Here is a 24233-nt window from a genome sequence, read left to right as displayed (position 1 = left end):
GTTAAGATTGTTAAATGTTTAGATTTATTATTATTATTGCCCCTTTAAAATATAATGTATTAGGTCATGTAACTTAGGACTGTTAAGAATATAATCCTATGTAGCCAGAAACAGCCCCCCCTCTGTGCTCCAGAGCATGCTCAAGTTTGTGCAAGGGGCTGCTTGAAATTAACATTGCAGAGATACATTGTAAGGATGCATTGTCAAGCCACTAACTCTGCTATGGGAGCCAAGCCCTGTAATTAACTAAGGGCATTGTTACATAATTCACGCCTGTTCTCTTTAAAACATTGTAACTTTACTCAGCACTCAGAGAATGTTTTAAGCAATACCACCCAGAAAATTTTGTAACTACAACTTTTATTATTATACAAAATACTGTATGAATGTATGAGAGAGTGCTTGGACGATAAATGAATGGTTCTGAGAGGTGCCAGCCTGAGAATACAGCAACAAAGGGCTGAAGAAGGCGTCAGGTGCCAGTGCAACCAAAAGGTGTCAAGTGGAGAAAACCAAGTACTGGAGGTCCACCCGATGAGATCACTGACGAGCACCTGGCAGCCACCCTGGAGACATCAGCATGATGCAGCAATTTCCATAGACTGGCATAGGGAGAAATTCCTATAAGCACTGGACTAAAAAACTATGGAATCAGAGTCCAAGGTTCTGCTGCCAGCCTACCAGGAGCTTCAGATGCGCATCTGATCAGGACTTCGCTCCCCACTACCATCACTTGTGTACAGAGTACCTGGCCAGTATTCTGTCACAAGCAACTTCCAGGCTGGTAACTATAACAAATACACAGAACCTGAATGAATGGATGAATGAATGTGTTATATACATATATATATATATATATATATATATATATATGTATAAGGGTTAAGTAGTGATAGGAATAAGTAGTTAAACAACGTTGTTTGCTTCTATCTTTTCTTTATTTTTTTATTATTATCTTTACAATAAATGTGGCTTTTTGCCTTATCCCCCTCATAAGATCCTGCTTGCTTTTATTTGGTACAACATTTTGGTGGAGAATGTTGGTGTTTCATCTCTACATGAAAGAATTAATGAACACAAATCAGATATTCAAAAAGGCAACATACAAAAACCTGTTGGAGAACACTTTAAACTACCTGGGCACTCATTATGGATCTCAAGTCACCGTGTTGTTTCAGGCCAATTCCTCAAGCCAAACACACAGGGCAGCTTTGGAACTTAACTTCATTTACAAGTTTGGGAGCCATCGAAAAGGTCTGAATAAAGATATTACCTAGCTAGCACACTACCTTCCACATCCTAATAACTTACCTAAATAACGGGTACTTAAGAATTTCTCTATCAGCTTCCTGTAACTTCAACACTCTAATTCACTATTCCGCTCCCTCCACCCCCATACCCTATTAATTTTTGGAACTGGACTTTTAATCTTCCATTCATCTGAAGAAGTGGGCTGTACCCACGAAAGCCCTTGAAACCATCAACATGTTTTGTTAGTCTTTAAAAGATGCTGCTAGACTATTGGTTGTTATTTTTGTGAATGCTCTGGGAGAATTAAGAACGATTAATGTCATTAAAAACAACTTTTTTCAGTCAATTGTTTCTCCATGTACCTTCGGTAATTTAGACTGAAGATATAACTACAAATTCACAGCTACCTTGGAAAACTGATTAATCTGAATCCCTGTCAATCATCCTGTTTGCCAGAATGGCTACACCTTGTTGTGTTTCTATATCTTAACTTTTATACAAGGATAGGTTGTTAGGCTATCACTCAATCTTCAACTTGGAGGATCAGTGAACTGCTTTTCCTCCATTTCCTATGCTTTGACCTTGCAGCTTGAGTGACCGTACCAGGAGATATAACACTCACTGCCATAGCTCTCAGAGCCAGGGGAGCACAGCCTTCCCACCATATCCAGGTGCAGTCCCCAGGAAAGGTAGAAAAACTGATGCTTTCATGTCATACAGCCAGGTTTTATTACCACGATTTTTCTTGTCCTAATTGCCAAATGAACAAACATGACACACTGCAGACCCGCTGAGGTACTTTGCAGTGCCCGCAGGCTGTACTATAAGGGTAGCACAACACATTTATACAAGACACACACATGCTCTTTTATCACTCCACTGGTAATGAAAAATCACTAGTAAATCAATTAAAAGTGTTAAAGCTATTGGCAGGCTAAGAAGTAAATACTGACAACACAGCAAATTGAAAGGCTAATTTTGGTATCAAAGTGAGAGGGATGTCATAAAGCAGGTGTAGCGGGAGGTTGAAAGCTTCAGTGAAAGTAGCCAAGGATAAAGCCACCGCATGTGTGCAGCTTAATGAATGCTAATTGAGAGCTGTGAGAACATAAATAGGGAAGCACACAGAGCATGTGCTGGGGAGGTGGTGTTCACCAAGGAACAGTGCAAACTCTGAGTTACTGGATATGAAATCAAGGCAAGGGAAATGTTATATCTCTAAGCTACAGTTTTTTGCTACAGACAGAATAGTAAGTTTGCATGAGAGCATATAGCATGTCTCTTTTTTCTCAATCTTTTAAAATGGCTTGTAGGCTCTGGAAAACCTTTCAATCAGTGAACCATGCTTTGTTTGTTTGTTTGTTTGTTTTCCATCCCACTTCTAGCTCTCCAAAGTAGTTAAATCAGGACAATATAAACCTGTGGATGGATTGTTATTCCTTTTCTCTGGCTGACACAAAGCATTTCCAGCTGGAAGAAAATTATTCTGTGACTCATGCAACATCAAATGGCCCTGAAATACCATAGGCTTCAAATAGCTCATGAAATAATAGATTGGCAACATTTACAACAAATACATTTGATGGCATTATCAGTTTATCATAAAATATTATGTCTTCAAATTGGTTTTATTATTTCCACATTATAATTCCCTTCACCCATGTTCTGCTAAGTTTCTCCATTTGCATTAGAATTACGTGGTACTTATCCCCATAATATTTTTTAATAAAACTACATAGCTCTTATCAGAGAAAGATTTAGAAACATTTCAATCCATTATTGAATAAAAATCTATTCTCACAATTTATACTGAATCATTTTCACTTTTAGTAAGATGTACATTGAGCACTTACTGTACAGGTTGAACTGCTCTGGTCCAGAACTCTCTAGACTAGCAACGTTTGTAGTCTGACATGATTTTAATTAGCTGGAAGTTCATTTATCATGGGTTTGCCCAAATTTCCTGCAGTCCCATAAAGTTTGTTTACAGCCACCAGACCTGGCTCTCAGTGTTCTGTTCTGTTATTTAGAAGACATTTAGGGGTAAATTTGAGCTAAGAGCCCAACAAACAGTGGAATTGTTGATAATGTTGCTAAACAATATTTACCTCTGGTAAATTCTCTGGTTCAGTATCAGTGAGGTCCTAAGGATGCCAGACTAGAGAGGTTTAACCCTTCCTTTGATGCATTACTGACATTTCAAAAATTAAGGGTATTTCCTTCTTATCCTGGAGCCTCACATGTGTCATGGAGGCATGTTATCCATTATGTCAGAGAGAGATTTCTGTCACAAGTCAGTGCACATCCATTAGTGTGATCACATTTTTGAAGGAATTTTAAAATTGGGACTTCTGCCAAGAATCACCATCAAATTAATCATAGCCACTGTGGTAGAGATCAAATTATATTCAAAAAAGGACACCAACACTGGGGATGGGTGGAATTCAAAACATGCAGAGGTTCACATGGGATGCTTATCCAAACCTGTGAAGTTTACAAAGCTTGGATGGAAATCTCATGGGAACAGATTTTCCTGGGACACTTCTGGTTTCCAGTGGTGTTTGAAATAACCAAATCACAGCCTCTTGTACAATACATCTGCATTTAGCTTGAATAAGAATATCTAGACACAGTAAAAAGGAAACAATTTTTAAAAATTCAAGTTAAATTAATTTCATAACATATAAACTATGTATAACTTCATGACAACTGCAGAATAAGTGTCCACCCATCCATCCCCCACATCCTTATGATGTCTCCACTACTATGGTATCTAAACACCTTGGCTGTGTCTACATTGGTGCGATCTTCCGCAAAAGCGGCTGCTTTTGGGCAAAAACTTGCTGCCTGTCTACACTGGCCGCAAGTTCTTGCGCAAGCACACTGATGTTCTAATGTATGAAATCAGTGCTTCTTGCACAAGAACTCTGATGCTCTCGCTCAGGAATAAGCCCTCTTGCACAACTGTTCTTGCGCAACAGACCAGTGTAGACAGGCAACATCAATTTCTTGAGCAAGAAAGCCCTATGATTAAATGGCCATCAGAGCTTTCTTGTGCAAAAGCACATCTCTTGTGCAAACACATATGCCAGTGTAGATGTTCTCTTCTGGAAGAGTTTTTGCAAAAGAACGCTTCCACAAAAGAGTTCTTGCGCAAGATCATGCCAATGTAGACGTAGCCTTTGATTTGAGTGGAAGTACCATTTTGAATCATACACTTAGAATATCACTGAGAAATCGTGAGGCACTCAGATGCCAGGATGATTGGCAGGGTCAGTGAATCTAACAAGATAGATTAGTTTTCTGTAGCAGGAGAAGGAAATCTCTGAAAGGTTCCATTCACAGAATTTCCTACATTTTCTTTCAGTGACATCTTATAATTTACCACCCCCACCCAAGAACAAGACCTAGGGGAATCTATCAGAAACCACAAACATATCTCCCAATGCCTTGAGCTTCCATATTGCCTCGTGCCCCTTTGGCACCATGCTTATTTAATTCTTGAGCAGATTCATTGGGGAACATGTGTGGGGGCAACAATGAGCATTATCCTTAACCCCTCCCGCCTCTCCACATGGAGAGCCCTCAAAGTCTAACAAAGGAGGGATGGTGCTACACTGGCACCTCCACTCTTGAATAACCAGGAATAAATCCATGAATAGGGAGTTTCCTTAATGTTTAGCTCCAGAGGAATGACTAGTCCCTTTCATCCTTCCTCAGGACACTTTCACTGAACACAGTGAAAGTTTGACTGAATAAAGATTGAGTAGAGACTGCAGGATATGGCCCCATGGATGTAAAACACAAAGGACTTTAACGAAACTTTCTTTAAATTGGCTTTTGTTTTGTGTGGCAGTTTGAGCACAAAGTAAATAGATCATAGTTTATTCTCACCAGTATTCTGATTTCTACATGGCACATCCAAACAATTCAGAAAACAGTAATTACAGAAAATACTATTTTTTCCAGTTCTTTCACTAGACTCGAGCCCAATGAGTTTGACTACACGATATTTTAGACAAACAAACAATTAAAAGGCACATCATGAAATGATAGAACATCATTTAACTTACCCTAGTATTGCCCTTTTCTTTGAATGACAATCTCACAGATGGCCAAATATAGAAGAGACTTTCCTCATGGCACATACATCTTAATGAGCAATACAGGCACTTGTACAAGTGAATGCTTTAGTACGGTTTAATCTACTGTTAGCAGACCACATCCTTCTGGAGAGACCACATCCTTCTGGAAAGTGATTCCTATTATTTTGTGCCATCCTTGATTAGTAGAGCTAGGTGAATTTCCTCCATTTATCAGTAAAGTTCTGTTGAGGGTTCACTCACCTCTCACTCCATCTCTGCTAAGGCTAATTTCCTTTTACTGTAGATCAAAGGAGAAGATTTTGGTTTCCCCCCCCTCGTTGCACGTGCCAGTAAGTTAACAAAGTAAATCTGTCTGCTGACCTTAGGCAGCCATTTTTCCTCTGCCCCTCATTCTCCACCCCAAATTCCAGAGCCTCTTTCTTCACCAAGGCAATAGGGGTTGATATTAGAGGTACAGAGCAGTACCTGAGAAGTGGCATGCAACCTCAACCACATTAAAGACAAAATAGGACTTGCAAGATGGGGGAGTTGTGAGGTTTGGGCATGTGTCAGTTTTCAGAGTAGTTTTGGAAAGGCAAGCAATTATGGTTGTGCACAGAGGAGTTCTCTCATCTGAAATAAGTTGGGTTTTTTCCTCTAGGGATCCTTACATTGAGAGATTTATACAGCAATTGATTCTGACCACCAACTTTTGAATATTCTGGCTCTAGTTTAGTTTGATAACACACTCCATTGACTCAGGGTCAAATCATTTCAAAAAATAAAAAGTAAATTATTAGTAATCTGATGTCCTAAATATCACTATGACAAATGAAGCTATTCTAAGCTATAAATTAGTGTTCAAAACAGAGTCCTCCAGTTTACAAACACATTATTCTGCATTGCATGTCATGTTTTTCAAACCTCAGTTTCAGGCCATATGATTGACTTAGCACTGATTGACATTGTTGGTGTGTTTCTCAACACACACAATTCTGTAAACTAGTTTTAATGTCAAATTTATAGTGATATTAACAAGGAAACCAAAACACTAAATGACGTACATGCTTTAATTTCTTGCTGTACATAATTGCATAGTGTTCAGAAATTAATAATTAGATATAAATCATATGTAAAACAATAACTTGCATATACAGCATAGCCTTCATTAGTCATGTTCTTATAATGTATTGAGTACAATATTAAACATATAAAAAACCTTATGTGAACTGCTGTGAAGTGTACAGGAAAAGCAGAGCGATCTAGGAAATTGAGCATGGAGGTTGGGAGACTGGAGCACTTGAATTCTAATCTCTAGTCTCTCACTGATTCACTGGGTGCTGCTGGAGACTCATGAAACTTCTATCAGTCTCAGTTTCCACTCTGTAAAATTGATATAGTAATATTTGTATCCTTCTATCCCAGGGGTATTTTGGGCATTAACTGCTTAACATTTACAAATGGCCACGTAAGCCCCAAGGATTATTATTATGACTTTATTTTTAAAATAGTGTGCTTAAATTAAGTTATTCACCAACCTTGCAGATCTACATAAGGAAACCACTTACATGTCAAAGAAATAAATGAGTGTGCATGAGACACACTGGACAAAGGTTGTTTATAAGGCTCACCTCCTAAATGTGGAGTACAAAAGAGTCTGTTTTTATTGAGGGATATAGCGTTTGGATGACTCCCATCATAGACAAAGTTGTCCGATTCTGAGTCCCACCCTATTCCCTTTAGTCAGAAACCTATAACCACCCAGATGAGGATTCCTCCAGTGCGGGAAAATCTTTAGCAGCCAATGGAATCATTTCACTAAAATCTCCCTCCCCACAATTGAGGTATATTGGGAACAGGTTAGGGTGAGAAGGGAGAGAGTTTGGAGCATGATGCAGTTCAAAAAACCTCAGCTGGGATTGGTCCCTTGTAGGACTTTTGTTTTAAAAGCCAGAATGATATAAAATCAACATAGCTCTGTCCACACCAGCACTTACGTTGATATAGCTGATGTCCATTGTGTGTGGGGGGGGGGAGGGGTAGTTTATTCACACCCCCTCACTGATGTAAATTGTGAAAAAATAAGCTATATTCTTTGTAGCTCCTCACTGAATATGCATCATGGGACATTAGGAGCAGAACAAAGGAATAAAGAATGTCTCAAAGTAGAAGACAGGTTCCTTCTGTGGACACAAAGAAAAGTGTTGTATTGCCATTCTAGAAAATCAAAGGGCTTATCTACACAGAGAATTAATATCAATATAAGGGAGGGTTTTATACCAATAAAACTTCCTATGCACACACGCTTATTCCAGTATGTAATGGCCCTTAAGCCAGTTTATTTTAAGACACTGAAAGTAGTTTAATCTCAGATGAAAAAAAAAGCCACTCATTCGCAAATAACTAGTACATGCAGTCCCTGGGTTACGTACAAGATAGGGACTGTAGGTTTGTTCTTAAGTTGAATCTGTATTTAAGTCGGAACTGGCGTCCAGATTCAGCCACTGCTGAAACTGACCAGCAGCTGACTACAGGAAGCCCGAGGCAGAGTTGCTCTGCCCCAGGCTTCCTGGAATCAGCCGCCGATCAGCTTCAACAGGCTGGATCTGGACGCCAGTTCCAACTTACATATAGATTCAACTTAAGAACCCCAACTCTGCCTCGGGCTTCCTGTAGTCAGCCTCTGGTCAGTTTAAGCAGCGGCTGACTTGGGGACACCTGGGGCAGAGCAGCTGGGGTGCTGCTGGGTTGCTACAGTAGTGCCGCTCCTCGGCGCTACTAGACCAACCCAGCAGCACCCAAGCTGCTCTGCCCCAGGCGTCCTGATTCAGCCGCTGCTGAAACTGACCAGCAGCAGCTGACTTAGGGACGCCTGGGGCAGAGCAGCTGGGGTGCTGCCGGGTTGGTCCAGTAGCGCCGAGAGCGGCCGCTGCAGGCCCAACCGGCAGCACCCCAGCTGCTCTACCACAGGCATCCTGAGAAAAGCCTGGTCTGCTGGGGGGGTGTGCACACTAGCTGCACCCCCCCCCCCCCGAGCAGACCAGGCAGACGTGGGCGGCGGGACCGAGATGCACCGCAGTCCCGCCGCCCGGGTCCTCCGCGGCTTTGCTCCGCATCTCCCTAGTTGCTGGGGGGGCCCGGGCGGGGGGACCACCCAGACGCGCCGCGGTCCCACCGCCCAGGTCCTCCGCGGCTTTGCTCTGCGTCTCCCTGGTCTGCTGGGTGGGGGCCCCCCCAGCAGACCAGGGAGACGCAGAGCAGCTTTTCTCATCCCGGAGGATGTGGGCAGTGGGACCGCAGCACCTCTGGGCGGTCCTGCCACCCGCGTCCTCTGGGGCGAGAAAAGCCCCGTTCGTAAGTATGGATCCGACATAAGTCTGATCCGCGTAACCCGGGGTCTGCCTGTATAACTCCTTGTGTGAATACTCTCATTCAAGAATAAGAGTGTCCTCATGAAGAGTCATACTAGTTTAAGTTTAGAGGCTTCTTTATGCCAGTGTAATTATATCAGGATAACACAAAAATAATTTCTACACAGACAAATCCTAAGACTGAAAATGAACTGTGGTAAATAAGAGAGGTAATGAACATCCTGAAATTCCATGGAAGTTAATAGAATTTAAGAACAATCAGCAACTTGCTTGAGTCACTTCTCACCAAGCAGAATCATGTAGTGTGGGTGTTGCATATCATAACTAGTTATTGGAATAGCCTCTGGCTCACAGTGTGATGGACAACACAAACAGCAACAAAACCTGTCTTACCACTAGTAGGAATCACTTAAATTAAAATCAACAACCAGAAAACAAGAATGAGCAACCCAAAGGAATGGCTACTCTACCCAGAGATGGAGTGCAGCTGGAGCTCCTACTCTCTGAGGCAAGAGATATCAGTCAGTGATATCAATTTATGAAGGTAAAATGTACCAAAAACAAAAGTCTCATAGTCCCCTGCACAGTGCCTTTAATGCTGGAACATCACACTGCAGCAGTCCAAATCCTTTTTTAGCCACCAGCACTGTCGATGCCTTCTAAAGAAAAAGAAAATAAATCCATAAGGGGAAAAGTGCACTAAAAGTGTGGTTTAATTTTTGTTTTCGCTTACAAAAGCCTTCCGGTCACCCTGACTGCCTGACTGAGCTTAGCATGATCAGATGCAAAACAAACGTCTGCAGAAATACTGTGGCTGTCGTGTCAGACTCTCTGATCCTTTTGGGGTGAGAGGGCACACACAACTTAAAAGTATTTTTTGGTTCTCCTCATCCATCCCACTCAGTCTACTGAAAAGTAAAAGGAGGATTAAGGGGGACAAATGTTTAGAACTAAGCATAACCGCCAGGTTTCAGAGAAATTGGAAAGTGAAAGGAAGGTTAAAGAATTATGGCAGAAACATTAACATGGAGATGCATATCTGGAATTGTGTAAAATAGCTTGAAAATAAACTTACAAGCCAACCGACTTCCAATTTTCAGTTGGGGAAAAAATATGATTCGGAGTGGGGTGCAGTAGGAGAGTTCAGAGGCCAGGCCTCATTGTTCACCCAGCAGAACAACAGGGAAGAAAAACAAAAGGAGTGGGGGAAGGGCAAGCCAGTAGCCATGAGCATTTACAACTACATTAATGTAGGAGATTGAGCCAAGGAAAGGAAACAGACCTGCAAGGCTTGGCCTGCTTGATCTTATCACATTTGTCACACAACAAGAATGAAAACTACAGAAGCAAATGGAAAATCTCCCCTTGGGGGGAAGTAGCAGACTGAGCATTGATGGAAACCTGACTGTCAGAGGACAAAGGAGCTAGAAAACCTGTCACTCCTAAAGGGGGCAAGGACAACAGCAGAGTCACTCTGCCAGAACAGCAGCAAAATTATCACTTAAACTGAGAGAATAACAGAAATGTTTTAACCCCCTTCTCACCTTCACACACACTCACTGGTAATTAATTGTACAATAAGCTGACCAAATGCTGCACAAACAAAAAACTCTGATAATGACCATGATAGACAGATTAAATGGTCAGGCAATTGGCATATGATTCTCTTAACTGAGATGCCAGCAGCTTCCTGGGGAAAAGTTACTTTTCCTGGATTTTAATAGGATTTTATTATTGTTTTTCAGCAATACCAACTAAACCTACTTGAAAAACTGTGCTGAATGGCAAACTAAAATATGCCTAGGGCAAGAGATAAGTTTTCAAACTTCCATCTCTCTAGTAGCCTTTCTCTATGAATAATGTCACTGTATCACCACCCTTCCTGCATTCTGGTAGGATATATTCTTCCCCCACCTTTATATTGCTGCTATTTTATCTATGTGATGTATTATGTATAGTCCATTGTTGGAAAAAATGGGTGATCATCCTCTAGGGATGATCAAACTTAGTTAAGGGAGTTTCCAATAGATTAAATTCCACTTTAACTTCACATTTCCAGCTTTTTTTGAGCTGTTCTTGGGATCACAGGCCACACTATAGCCAACCAACAATGATGCACTGCCATGTGCAGCATCTGGAAGAAGCAATGCCTTTGACCATGGCTGAAGAATAATGGTAACAATGGCCCTTGAGCTACAGGGCCAGACCAGACAGGTTTGAGAAGGGGTCTTATAGCACAGAGCTAGAGTGTGAAAGGGAAAGAGCAAGCCAAAGGGGCAGAAAGGAGCTGAGTAGAAGGTGATGAAATTCACTTAGGCTGCGTCTGCACTGGCATGATTTTGCACAAATACTTTTAACGGAAAAGTTTTCCATTAAAAGTATTTGCGCAAGAGAGTATCTATACTGGCATGTGCATTTTAGCCATTGGGCTTTCTTGTGCAAGAAATTGATGTTGCCTGTCTACACTGGCCTCTTGTGCAAGAACACTTGCGCAATAGGACTTATCCCTGAGCCGGAGCATCAGAGTATTTGCGCAGGAAGCACTGATTTCATACAGTAGAACATCAGTGTTCTTGCGCAAATACTCGCAGCCAGTGTAGACAGGCGGCAAGATTTTGCACAAAAGCGGTCACTTTTCCGCAAAACCTTGCCAGTGTAGATGCAGCCTTAATGAAAATCTGAATTTACTATCACAAAGCTCTGCCGTTCTCCTTCTTTCTCCAGAGTTCCTAAATGAGATGTGTTAGTTCAACCCAAAGTTACTAGGCTTGATAAATGTTCACTTTTGAAGTGTGATCTTCTATGGCCAGTGTAATACAGGATGTAATACAGTGTAATAGGATGATCTAATGTCCTTTCTGGCCTTACAACCTTTCAGTATTCCTTCTTTCTTTCTGTCTTGTTTCTGCACTATGGGAAAAGCTCCACTGAGTCATCTTCTATATGTTTGTATAGCACCTAGCACAACCTGCCTGTCCTCTAGGCGCTATCACAATATAAACTCAAACCTGGGCCATGGTTTAATTTTTTTTTTAATTTTTAAAGATTTGTAGTTTGAAGGCAGAATTGAAGCAGATCTGACTAAACAGTAGCTTGAGACCCTCATCTTTTGTCTCCTCCCCTACTCCCAACATGGGAGTTAAAAAAAGAACTAGATAAATTCATAGAGGTTAGGTCCATCAATAACTATTATCCAGGATGGGTAAGAATGGTGTCTGGAGCCTCTGTCAGAGGCTGGAAATGGATAACAGGAGAGGGATCACAGTGTTCTGTTCACTCCCCCTCTGGGGCATCAGGCATTGGACACTGTTGGATACTGGACAAGATGGACCTTATGGCCGTTCTGATGTTCTTATCTCAGAATCCCTAGTTGAATTTGTTATTATTATAATGGACTGTACTTCTTAGGTGGACATGGGAGAGTACCATGGCCTCAGTCTTGGACAAAATCTGATCTTGAGAACCTAAGAATCTCTGCTCTATAGGGCAATGCAGTGACACTTTCATGCCCTGAGTTCTCTTTAAGTAGCTTCTAGAGACTGGGGCAAAGGGATCCTGTAGACATTTTTGGCAGACAAAAAAAGTTATTCTGGGAAAATGCATTTCATGAACTGAGCTAAACTTCAAATACATTTGTATCTAATATGTGTGTGTTCTTCTGTTGAGAAAGTCTCTATGAGACTAATCAGTCCTTGGGGAGCCATAAGCCAATTTCGTTATGCAGGCTGACCACAGTATGAAATCTCCTCGTCCTTTCTTCACAATTGTTTATTTTAGACCAATGTATTAATTGGTTTTTAATACTTGCTAATCTGTCATGTTCTAAAATGAATGATTTGTTTAGAATAAGAAAGTGTCTTCCAATTATATCTGTATTTAATTAAATGTGAAACAATTTGCAAAATTCAACTCAGACCACAGACATTTTTTTAATTCCATCTTTTCTGCATGAGCCTTCACATTTCCATGGAGGCAGCTAACCAAGGACTACATTGTTACCTATGAGAAACAATCTACATAGAAACTAGAAAGACTAGGAGTTTCTCCTTGCTAAGATGCCCTGGGAGCATTAAGTGTGAGTAGAGGAGCATGACTGGTTATGTACATTAAAGCAAGCATGTGGCAAACAGCATATGGCAAATGTGATAAGATCAAGTCTTATAGAAGTGTTTCTCAAAGTGGGCTGTGGGCCCACAGCCACTTTGAGAAAGCTGCTAACAGGCCACTCCAGTGTGTTTAACTAAAGGCTCTATAGCCACAAAGCTTTGCAGCTCTGTCTTAGGGCGGTCCTTCCTTCCCCCTCCCCAGGGAGTAGGGACCCATGTCCCAGGGCTGAGACCACAGCCCGCCCAGTACGATCTGTAGCCTGGCCCCTTCCCTCGGGGCTGAATGGCCTGGTGTCCAGAAGCAATAAAAAAAACTGCTCATCGGCCCTTTAAAACAGGGCTAGATGGCCCAATGTCCAGAGACACCATCCAAGTCAATCACTAGCCCTTTAAGGCAGGGCTGGGTGGCCCACTGGCCAGAGTCACGGGGTGGGGGCTGCATCCCAGTAGGGACCCAGGCACACCCTATTCAAAAGGAGTTTTGCTATTGGGTTCATTGGAAACAGGCTTTGATATTTGGAAAGGAAAAAACAAAAGCACTCAAGCAAGAGCTATATTGCTTATACCACAGGTATCAAAGGTTGCTGACTTAGGCGAGAGAGTCAGCAGACATCTGATCTTTGTCCATTTCAAGGGAGAAATCATCAGTCAACGAAGCTTGAAAAACCTCTGTACCATATCCCACTCATCCCTCTCCCCTTAACCCATCCCACCCTGTCCCTTCTGCTGTTTGGGGTTCATTCCTGCCCCATAGCCCACTCTGCTCTCCCCTCTGTGGACCCAGTGGGAAGCCACTTTCACCCTAACCCAAGACTGTGCATTAGTGAAGGGTGAAGGTGAGCCCTTGTACATCTGTGCTTCTTGCTGCAGCAGAAGTAAAATTTCCTTGCTACCATCCTTGAAGTGCCAAAAGCAAGTAGAAGGTGAGGGAGTCCTGCACTGAGTCACTGACTAATTGGAACCAAACAGTCTGGGCTAGAGTTCCAGTTCCAGCGCCACCACTCTTGGCTGGCCTCTCCCTGGCTGGTTCTTCTTTCTGGAGTCCTCAAGCATCTCTGTGCTGATTAAATACAATCTGGGCATTACCACAAGAAAAGGTAAACATACAGCAGAAAGCTAGAAACGAAGGCTATTGTTTCCTTTGCTGATCCAGTGTTGGGCTCCCCTGTAATGGGGGGGGGGGAGATCTGTGAGCATGCATGTGAGAGAGAGACAAAGAGAGAGTGTGAGTGTGTGCCCCATAGCAGCATTTGTTTCATGGTAAATCTGTCTCTAAGCAACCTCCCTCTATAAAACTGTTCTAATGCCCCTGCTTCCATTGCTGCATTTTGGGTGTGTTTTTGTATGATAGCCTATTGTAGCCAGACAGACCCCCCCCCCCCCATCATCCATCTTATTTGCCTCTCTGAGGTTCCTGAAGCATACAGGACAGAGAAGGAGCAATAAAATCAGCATAGTCTATGCTGGCTCGTCTGATCCTGAGAAGCTGAAAACATAGATATGAGGAGAGAGCGATTAAGGCAATAAGCTGGCAATAAGCAATTAAGGCTGCGAGAAGTACCCGGCTGGCACCCATGTTGATACGAACACACAGTCCCTAGGAAAGGAATTTCCCACTGAGAAAAGAATGCCCAGTACTTCCAATTTAGTTATCTCTCTTACAAGTGTAAATTAAGTTCACAACTCCCTTGTAAGAACTGGTCTCACAAAAGGCAGACCATCACTATTTGGCATCACAGATAAGAAAGAGAAATACGTGACCCTATGGGTATAAAGATAGGTCCAGCAGCACACTCACTTTGAGTGTCAATCTACCCTCTACCTGCTGGTCGGGTTAGGTGTTTGACCTCCCGAGGTTCTATGGAGATGCCCACCTTGTATTTTTGTCTTAACTAGGAATTGAGGGACCGGCCCTGGCCTGACACGCTGGAGTCGAGAGGCACAGAAGGGGGTAAAAATTGTACCTGGATGTGGTCCTCTGTCTTAAGTGTACACATAGAAAGATTAAGCTGTTACTTGGTACCATTATTTCTATTTTCTATCTTTATCTTCTTTGTAACCACTTTTAAGATCTATATTTTTCTAGCAGTTAAGAAATAGAGCAATAGCCATTGTAACCATATGATTTATAAGCTTCTTTAATAAACCTGTAGCTGTTTAAGTTTTAACCTGACTCCTTCAGTTGCTGTAACAGAACCAAGCACAATTTAAAAGAACATAAGGGACAGGTATAGGGAGAGCTTGGGCATTTGGATTTGTGTCACTCCCAGGTGACAGGTCTGTTGGGGCACCTCTCAGCCTCCCCCAGGCTGCGAAGGAATCACGGATTCTAGCAGCTAAAATCTGAGGTGTAATAAGCTCTCCCTGTAAACTTATTGGGGCGCCCGTCAACCTCCTCCAGGTTCCCCGCTGCAAGGGACCCCGGTCTCAGCAGTTGAAGTCTCGGGTGTATAACACATACACACACATACACCACTCATTGCCCTGACTGTCGGCTGACACCTATGTGAGTAAAAGCCATTTTTAGCATTTCCATAAATCAAAATAAATACATTCAGACAATGTATCCAATAGAAGCCATCGAAATATATATCTGTTTTACTCCACTTAAAGTATAAGAATTGTATTTGTTTTCCAGATATTGACTGCCTGTCTTAAATCCAGTTTTCATATGGGAAAAATATCAACATATCATGCCATGAGGGTTTGTCTTAAAAAGCCACATCGACTTTGTAGGAAATGTCATCTTCAATAAACAAAGATGACAAAAAATAAATAGGTTTATCTGCTGGCCACTTTTCTGTAGCCTGTTTTCTGAACAGTTCCTTTGCCAAAAGAAATTAGTGGCATTAAACTTTCTGAATTTCTTGAGGGTCTTTAACATATAGTTTCAAATATTACAGGTTGCTAGGTCAAATTATAGATAATCTTCATCTTTTAAAGGTTTCAATATAGCATTCAAATGTATGGAGCATTCCTGAAAGAGGTTAAGATAGGACTGTATTGAACAACTGCCTTTCTCTCCTTTCAATCCTATATTCAGCAGCTATATCTGTTCTCTTTTAATGCATAATAAGGTAATAAACCACCACTCCTCACTTTGGTATGTATTGGCTGAAATTACCATGTTTTGTTCTAAAATAATTTGTCTAGAGAAATTGCTTTTCATACTTAACACACATAGTGTAGAAACCAAGGTTAATTGGACACATAGCGATTCTTAAGCCATAAGGTGAAGTATCCAAAAATACAACAATAAATCCCTTGCATCAGACTAGACTGCCTGCCATATTGTAATTGATGTAACACACTGTTCAATATTTCTCCATATGAAAGCCATGCTGGGAAATGAAGTAGAACAAATAACGCAATATGCTAACTGAAACAGTAGTCAGTGCACTCACTGAATAAAGAGCAGTTTAAAAGCAGTCACTGTAACCCAGTTCGGAATTAGATTTGGACTGTTTCATAGTTCAACTTTGTATTTAGTCCTTTAAAAAGAGCACAAACTGTATTAGCACTGATCACAAGCTCTCTGGAGATACCACACTTTATTATTATTAATATTATGCAATCTACAGTAATCTTTCCTGCAATGCTGGTTTCAAATCTGATTTTTAGCTAGAGACTACTTGCTATGCCACTAGAAAGATCCTTCTGCAAGAGGTGAGCTTCCAATAGCCAACTCCTCCTGCCTTAGAGACATTAGGGAAATTGGGAATACCAGAATTAAGGTAGCCCATGTGAACTTAATTCAGTCCCCTGTGCATATGCATTACAATAGTTTTTAATTACATCATGATGTACTTTTTTTTTCCAGGGTCAGTGTCTCATTCAGTGAATGAATGGTTGTTGAATATTTCTTTTTTTATCCTCCTCGTTCAGTGTGTTGCCCCAGGCTTTTTTAAATGCACATCATCTAAAGCCTCCATTGAATTCAAAACTGATTTCCTCCTGAGCATTTCTGTGGTATTCACTGTCATTTCTGAGTGTTACACAAACACTAATGAATTTCTCTTCACAACTCCCCTCCAGAGACCTAATAGCCTCCTTTTACAGTTGAAAAACAGAGGCACAGAGAGTTTAAGACTAAAACTGTCAAATGACCAGTGACTTTGGATGCCCAACCTGAGACTTCTAGGGCCTGTTTTTCAGAATATTTAGCATTTTTATAGCACAGAATATGTTCAAAGCGCAAGTCTAACCAACTTCAGCTGCAGACATGAGCACCCAACACAACTGCAAATCTGGCCCTAGGCATTTCATATTAGGAACACATAATTCATGACCAACTGTGAACATTTGTTTGTAAGGGACTTGCCTAATATCACTTACAAAGCTCTGTGGAAGACTAAAAGGTGTCATGGATCCACAGACTATACACCAGTGGTCTCCAACCTTTTTAAGCACAAGATCACTTTTTGAATATAAATGCAATCCAGGATCTACCTCAAACTCAAATACCCTTGCCCCGCTTCCTTCCCACCTCTTCTCATGCCTTCCTCCCTTCCACCAGTCAGGGGCAGAGGGTTGAGGCACAGGCTCTGGTCTTGGGCAAAGGGATTTGGAATATGAGGGGCTCTGAGCTGAGCCTGGGGCATGCAGTTGGGGTACAGGATCTGTAAGGATATGTCTACACTACAAAGTTAGTTCGAACTAACGGACATTAGTTCGAACTAACTTTCATAGGCGCTACACTAGTGCTCCGTTAGTTCGAATTTAATTCGAACTAACGGAGCGCTTAGTTCGAACTAGGTAATCCTCATTCCATGAGGATTAAGCCTAGTTCGAATTTACTAGTTCGAATTAAGGGCTGTGTAGACCCTTAATTCGAACTAGTGGGAGGCTAGCCCTCCCCAGGTTTCCCTGGTGGCCACTCTGGCCAACACCAGGGAAACTCTACTGCCCCCCTCCCGGTCCCGGACCACTTAAGGGCACGGGCTGGCTATGGTGCCCGTGCCAGGTGCAAGCCTGCCAGCACCCAGCCAGCAGACCCTGCACCTGGCATGGATTGAGCCACCCACCCGATGCCCCCCAGCCCTCCCCCTCTTCCCGGGACCAGGCTGGCAGCTCCCGGGAGCTTGCCCGGGACCACAAGAGGCGGGCACCCGCCTGGGCTAGTGCAGACATCATGGACCTCGTCCACGACCTCCGCACTAGGCACAGGAAAGTGGCCGGCTAGGGCAGGAGAGCTGCCAGCCTGGCCACCCAGGAGCAGGTTGGCATGAAAATCAAGGGGGTCCACTGAGACCCCCGACCCTGAGCCCTGAGCTTACAATGGCCATCCTGGGTCAGACCAAAGGTCCATCTAGCCCAGTAGCCTGTCTGCCGATAGCGGCCAACCCTAGGGACCCTGAGGGGAAGGATCGAAGACAGTGACCAAGACATTTGTCTCGTACCATCCCTCTCCAGCCTTCCACAAACCTTGGGCAGGGACACCACTCCTACTCCCTGGCTAATACCACTCCATGGACCCAACCTCCATGACTTGATCTCACTTCCCTTTAAACTCTGTTCTAGTTCTAGCCTTCACAGCCTCCTGCAGCAAGGAGTTCCACAGATTGACTCTTTGCTTTGTGAAGAACAACTTTCTGTTACTAGTTTGAAGCCTGCTACCCATTCCTTTCCTTTGGTGTCCTCTAGTCCTTCTTTATGGGAACTAATGAAGAACTTTTCTGTATGCACCCTCTCCACCCCACTCATGCTTTTAGAGACCTCTATCCTGTCCCCCCTCTGTCTCCTCTTTTCTAAGCTGAAAAGTTCCAGTCTCTTTAGCCTCTCTTCATATGGGACCTGTTCCCAACCCCTGATCATTTTAGTTGCCCTCCCCTCTCCCAGCCTCTCTCTTCCCCTCTCCCACCTCCTTTTCCCAGTCTCCCCCAGTTTTGTTCAATAAAGACAGATTCAATTTTTGAACACACGTTTTCTTTATTTTGTACATCAAGAAGAGGGGCTAGGGAAGGGTAAGTGGAAGGAGGTGAGGGAGGAATGGGGTATGAGCCCCCAATGGGGAGGACTGGGCTGGCTCTGTGGGTTTTTGGGGTGGAAGCTCTCCTGCAGCCCCCCCAATTACCCCCTCTCCCCAGATGGCAGCCTGCGGCAAGTGCAGCCGGGCTGATGGCCGAGTGCTGTGATGTGCCCAGTGTGGGTACTCCGGGCAATCCAATCCAGGACTGCTTTGCAAGCGGGGCACCCCTGAGAACTGTCTGTCCGGGATGGGGGTCGGGACCCTTTAAGCACAGCCCTCGGCTAGCCTGAGATAGCATCTCCACGCTCTAAGTCCTCCTCTGATGCCCTGCCGGCACTGCTTCCGGCCATCCTTAAGCCTGGTTCAGGGTCCACTTAATGTGGACATGCTAGTTCGAATTAGCAAAACGCTAATTCGAACTAGTTTTTTAGTCTGGATCAGTTAGTTCGAATTATCTTAGTTCGAATTAACTAATTCGAACTAAGTTAGTTCGAATTAACGTTGTAGTGTAGATGTACCCTAAGGGAGTTTGGGACCAAGTGGAAAAGGTCTAAGGCAGGGGCTTGGGATGTAGAAGGGGGTTCATGACTGGGGTGGGATTCGGAGCTGGCTCCAGGTGGGCCCTGCTTACCTCAGGTGGCTCCTGGGCGGGGGTGCAGTGGGACTAAGGCAGACACACCCCTGCCCTGGCACTGCACCACTCTCCAAAGCAGCCAGCAAATTCCCTCCATTCCAACCCATTGTGCCGCCTCCCTCCGCTCTGTGGAGACAGAATACAGGATGGGAGAGGGGACACCCTGACATCAGCAACCCCTCCTCTCACTTTCCTGCCCTACCCAGCAAGCGGGAGGCCTCTGGGAGTGGGGGCAAGCTCTAAGGCAAAGGGCAAAAGATGTGCAGCATTGGGGGAAGGGGCAGTTGAAGTGCTGGCATTTGATAGCCCTTTAAGGCAGGGCTGGGTGGCCCACTGGCCAGAGTCAGTACACAAAGTCAGTCATCGGCCCTTTAAAACAGGTCTGGGCAGCCCACTGAGCCAAGTCACAGGGGCGGGGCTGCACCCCATTTGGGGAACCCAGGCCCACCCTAATCCACCAGGGCCCTGTGAGTGGCAGAACGATCCATCACTCCCTTGGCGGGGAATCCATCTGAAATGCACCAAAGATCTCTGTGTGGGGGAGGCTGCTCCTGCACCTTTCCTGGGCCATTTCCCTCCCTGTTCTGATGGGCTGTCTTCCCATGAGGTCGCAGGGTCCTCTGGCTCTTCGGGGACTGCATCTCCCTGGTAGTCTGTGGTAGTTACATCCCAAGCAGCGTTGGGGCCTCTGCTGTTCTCCCCTCGGGTGGCTGGCTGCTGCGGATCAGGAGCTCTAGCCTGAGGTCCTTCTCCTCCAGCAGTCAGCCCAGACTGAGCCTCTCCCCAGGCTTTTACACCTGGGCTACAATCTGAACCTGCTTCTTCAGCCAGGGTAACCTGGCTAAGCCCTGTTAGTTCAGTTCGGGGCTGGTACATCCCATCACAAGCTCCCATTGGTTCAGGTTCACTGTTTATGGCCAAGGGTAGCCATGGGAAATGGCTTATAGCCTTATAGCCTTTGCCACATAATTGGATGTTGCTGTGAATGCTAATGTCTGGTGGCTTCTCCTTCCCCTGCTCTTTTCATTCCTCCTAGTCTCACCTCAAAAGGAGCTTCAGCCTCCCTCCGCCAACACAGATCATAAGAATTCCACATTGATTTGGGGGATTCATCAGAGACCTTGCATCCCTTGGCCAAACCAGTCAAGATCACCTGTCAGGGGCTCCAAGTTCTACCAGTAGATCCTGAGCTATTGGTTGGTAACCACTGCTATACACCATCTTTGGAATGGTCTCTAGGAGAAACCTCTGCAGCATGCAGAATTCCTTAGGGATTTTGCTTTTTCCCCAGCATGAGCCTTATGGCTTCACTACTTCCTGAAATGGGATTTCTGGGCCTGAAACACTCATGCTTCACACAGTGCTTACAACTGAGACATACCTCTGATGGAAACTTGTACACTTTTGGGCAATGACTACACTGCAGTGCTATTTTGGGATACCGTAGTGAAAATTATCCCAAAATAGTTATCTGGCATCTTTACAGCAAGCCTCTTATTTCAAAATATAACGGGCTCACTATTCTGATGTTCCTGTAAACCTCATTCTACGAAGAATAAGGGATGTGTGGGAATAGTGATTTATTTTGAAGTGCTATGTAGACAACACCAAATTTTTTAAATAAATTATTTTGAAACTGACTTGAAATAAGTTACACAATTTGCATAGCTCAAATTGTGTACCTTATTTCAAGCTATGGGTGTGATATAAATGCACCCTTAAGGGAAAACTGAATCTTACCAGGCATTTGCAGCAACATTTACATGACATTGTCAAAATAGTAGAGTTTATTTGTTAGTGTGGTGGAGAGCCCTGAATGTTAAAGGATAGTATGTTCTGGTTAGCCCAGCATCCAGTCAAGCTGTAGTTGAAGAAAAAGCTGTAGTGTACAAGAAAGCACCAGGGCTATGACCACACTGACCAGAGCTACGTCTACACTGCTTCCCTCGGAAGAGGAAATGCAGATGGAGCCCTCATTATCATAGGTTACATTCTCATTTGCATATCTTCTTCCAACCTTTTTTGCGGAAGAGGTTTTTGCCCCCAAAAAAACGAAGTGTAGAAAAAAAAATCTTTTACTCAAGAACAACCTTTTGTGCAAGAACCCTGTAAACCTCATTTTTGAGGGATAAGGGTTCTTGCACAAAAGTGGGGTTTTCTGTGCAAAGTGGCCCCCATCTATACTGCGTTTTATGGCACAAAAACCTCTTCTGCAAAAAGGATTGGAAGGGGATATGCAAATGAGAGCATGACATATGCTAATGAGCACTCATTTGCATTTCTTCTTCCACAAGAGGGAAGCATTGTAGATGTAGCGCAGGTGTGTCTGTTACCAGCACCAGCCTTCTAGTTACATTACCTTTCACTGTGGCTCCTCTCACCTCTGGAGGGTTTGGGGGTCAGGACAGGGGTGCAGCCAGTGGCTGCTCCCTGGGGCTAGCAGAGGCTGAACTGCCCAGCTGATGGCTACTCCCTGGGACTGGGGCACTTCCTGCCCCCGGGGCACTTCCTGCCCCCGATGGTCATTCCGGAGTATAACTGTCCCAGCTATCAGAAACCTCCCTTTCCGTTTGATGAAAAACAACCAGATTCCAGGCACATCCCATTGTCCTGGCACAACCAAACACTCACCTTGCTTTAAGTTATAATAAGAAGCAGCTGCATACCAAATTTGGTGATCCTAGCTCTTACCGTTTAGGAGTAGTTCAAACAGACTCAGATGGATGCACTGACAAACACAAACTCTCCCAAATATAGAGTAGATGAAAAGCTGAAAGCTCAAATCTGAACAATCTGGATGGATACACAGATCTAATACCAAGTAAAAAGAAAGAGTCCTTTTTACCAACACATGCTATCGGATGATATTTTAGACTACAGTATTATAATTCACATAAATAGTAAACAGGTTAAAAATCTAGTGTATTCTACAAAAATAGAAAATGTTTCTAGAAATAGAAAATTCAGTTTCTTGTAACTAAAGATATTGTAGTTATTGCTGACTTTACAGAAACATTAATTCCCTCATTCCTTTACCATGATAATGTCAAGATACACACAATAAAATTGTTATTGAGTCCTGACAATATGCCAAAGAAAGAATCAAAAGGAGTGGAACTTTTGATAATAACACCATCTGATCCCCAACACCACAAGAGATTCAAAAAAAAGTGGCAAAGAACCTAAAAAGATACCGTGTGAAAAGAATACAATCATTTTTTTCAGATCTAAGAACTGCAACATAAAATAGAGAGGAATTTGTCATGTAAGTTTTTATGAATGAGAGAGTGGTACAGTAAACTTCCGATAATCCGGCACCTGTAGGACCCAGGAGGTGCCGGATTATCAAATATGCCGGAGTGCCAGAAGGGGTGGGGTGGGGGCGGAGAGGGGATCAGCGGGGAACTGTGCAGCGTGAGAGAGGGCGGCCCAGCGGGACCAACCCGGCAGTACCTCAGCTGCTCTGCCCCTGACTTCCCCAAGTCCGCTGCCAGTCAGTTTCAGCAGCGGCTGACTTGGGGAAGCCAAGGGCAGAGCAGCTGGGGTTCTCTGCCCCACAGCCTCCCCAAGTCCACCGCTGCTGAAACTGACCAGCTGCGGACTTGGGGAAGCCGGGGGCAGAGCAGTTCCAATTGTCCGGCTGGCCGGAGCACTTCCGGGTTCCAGTTGGTGCCGGACTATCAGGAGTGACAGACCACTGGATGCCAGACAATTGGAGTTTTACTGTACATGAAAATATCTTCCCAACTAATTCCAGTTCTCACACAAAGAATCATTTGTAAAATATTAAAAGGCATTGACAAGTGATTTAGGACTAAATGGGAACTAGAAGGGGAAGTCTTGTAACTTAAACAATGCCAGAATCAAGAACTTAGGGTTCTAGTCTCAGGTCTCACACAGCTTGAGTATGAGATCCTAGGTAAGTTAACTTTTTTGTGCCTCAGTTTTGACACCTGCACAATAAGATGATGCATCCCTCACATGGGAATTATGAGGCTTAACTCCTTGATGTCTTTGAAGTGTTTTGAGAACCTTGGAAGATATGAATATCTTACTAAAGATGAACCTGCCCATAATCAGACAATGTGTGTACTCCACATTCTATTTCTGTATAATTCCAGATGATGAGGAAGATGCTTTTTCTTTGTTTTATAAAAAAAAAACTAGTAATACAGGACCCTATTGTTTATTTATTTATTTTTGATTAGCTGCTGCAGAGTCTACAATTTAGCCAGCAGGGGTACACTATTTAGAAATAGTAGAAATGGGCAAAGTGGATTGGATAAAATACATGAGCCTAATCTTCACCCCAGCAATGAATTGAAACTTTTTGTGAGATTTGAAAAAACAGCAGTTAGTTTTATGAAACATTATTTTTATTGACTCATATATTCCTGCACTTCCAGCTCTGAACCAGAAGCAACTGAAAAACTAATGGAATGCTAAGAGAAATACTGACTCCAGAACAATGAGCCTGGGAGAACCTGACAAGTAAACCTACTCTGGTGATACTTCTGACAGTTTTGCAAATAACTAACAGATAATGACAATAAGCCCCAGATGCTTCAGTGTGGTGCTACTACACCATACAACAGTGGATTATGGCCTTAAAGCCAAAATAACAGCAAGCTCACCCTTCCCTGCCTCCCCCGAAACAAATTCCAGTGGCATACACACACTGCGCTTCCTTTGCCATTGCCTCTCTACACTCTTCAAACTTTTGGAGGTTCATCCACTTCTGATTTCTAGATCAGCGATGACACAATAATACCGTCAAGCAGAGCAGCATCTTTCATCCATCATTCAGAATATCAGAGA

Source organism: Pelodiscus sinensis, chromosome 3, assembly GCF_052426305.1.
Source record: "Pelodiscus sinensis isolate ZL-2025 chromosome 3, ASM5242630v1, whole genome shotgun sequence".
Classification (NCBI taxonomy): Eukaryota; Metazoa; Chordata; order Testudines; family Trionychidae; genus Pelodiscus; species Pelodiscus sinensis.
The sequence above is the reverse complement of the archived record's forward strand: the minus strand, read 5'-3'. Positions refer to the sequence as shown.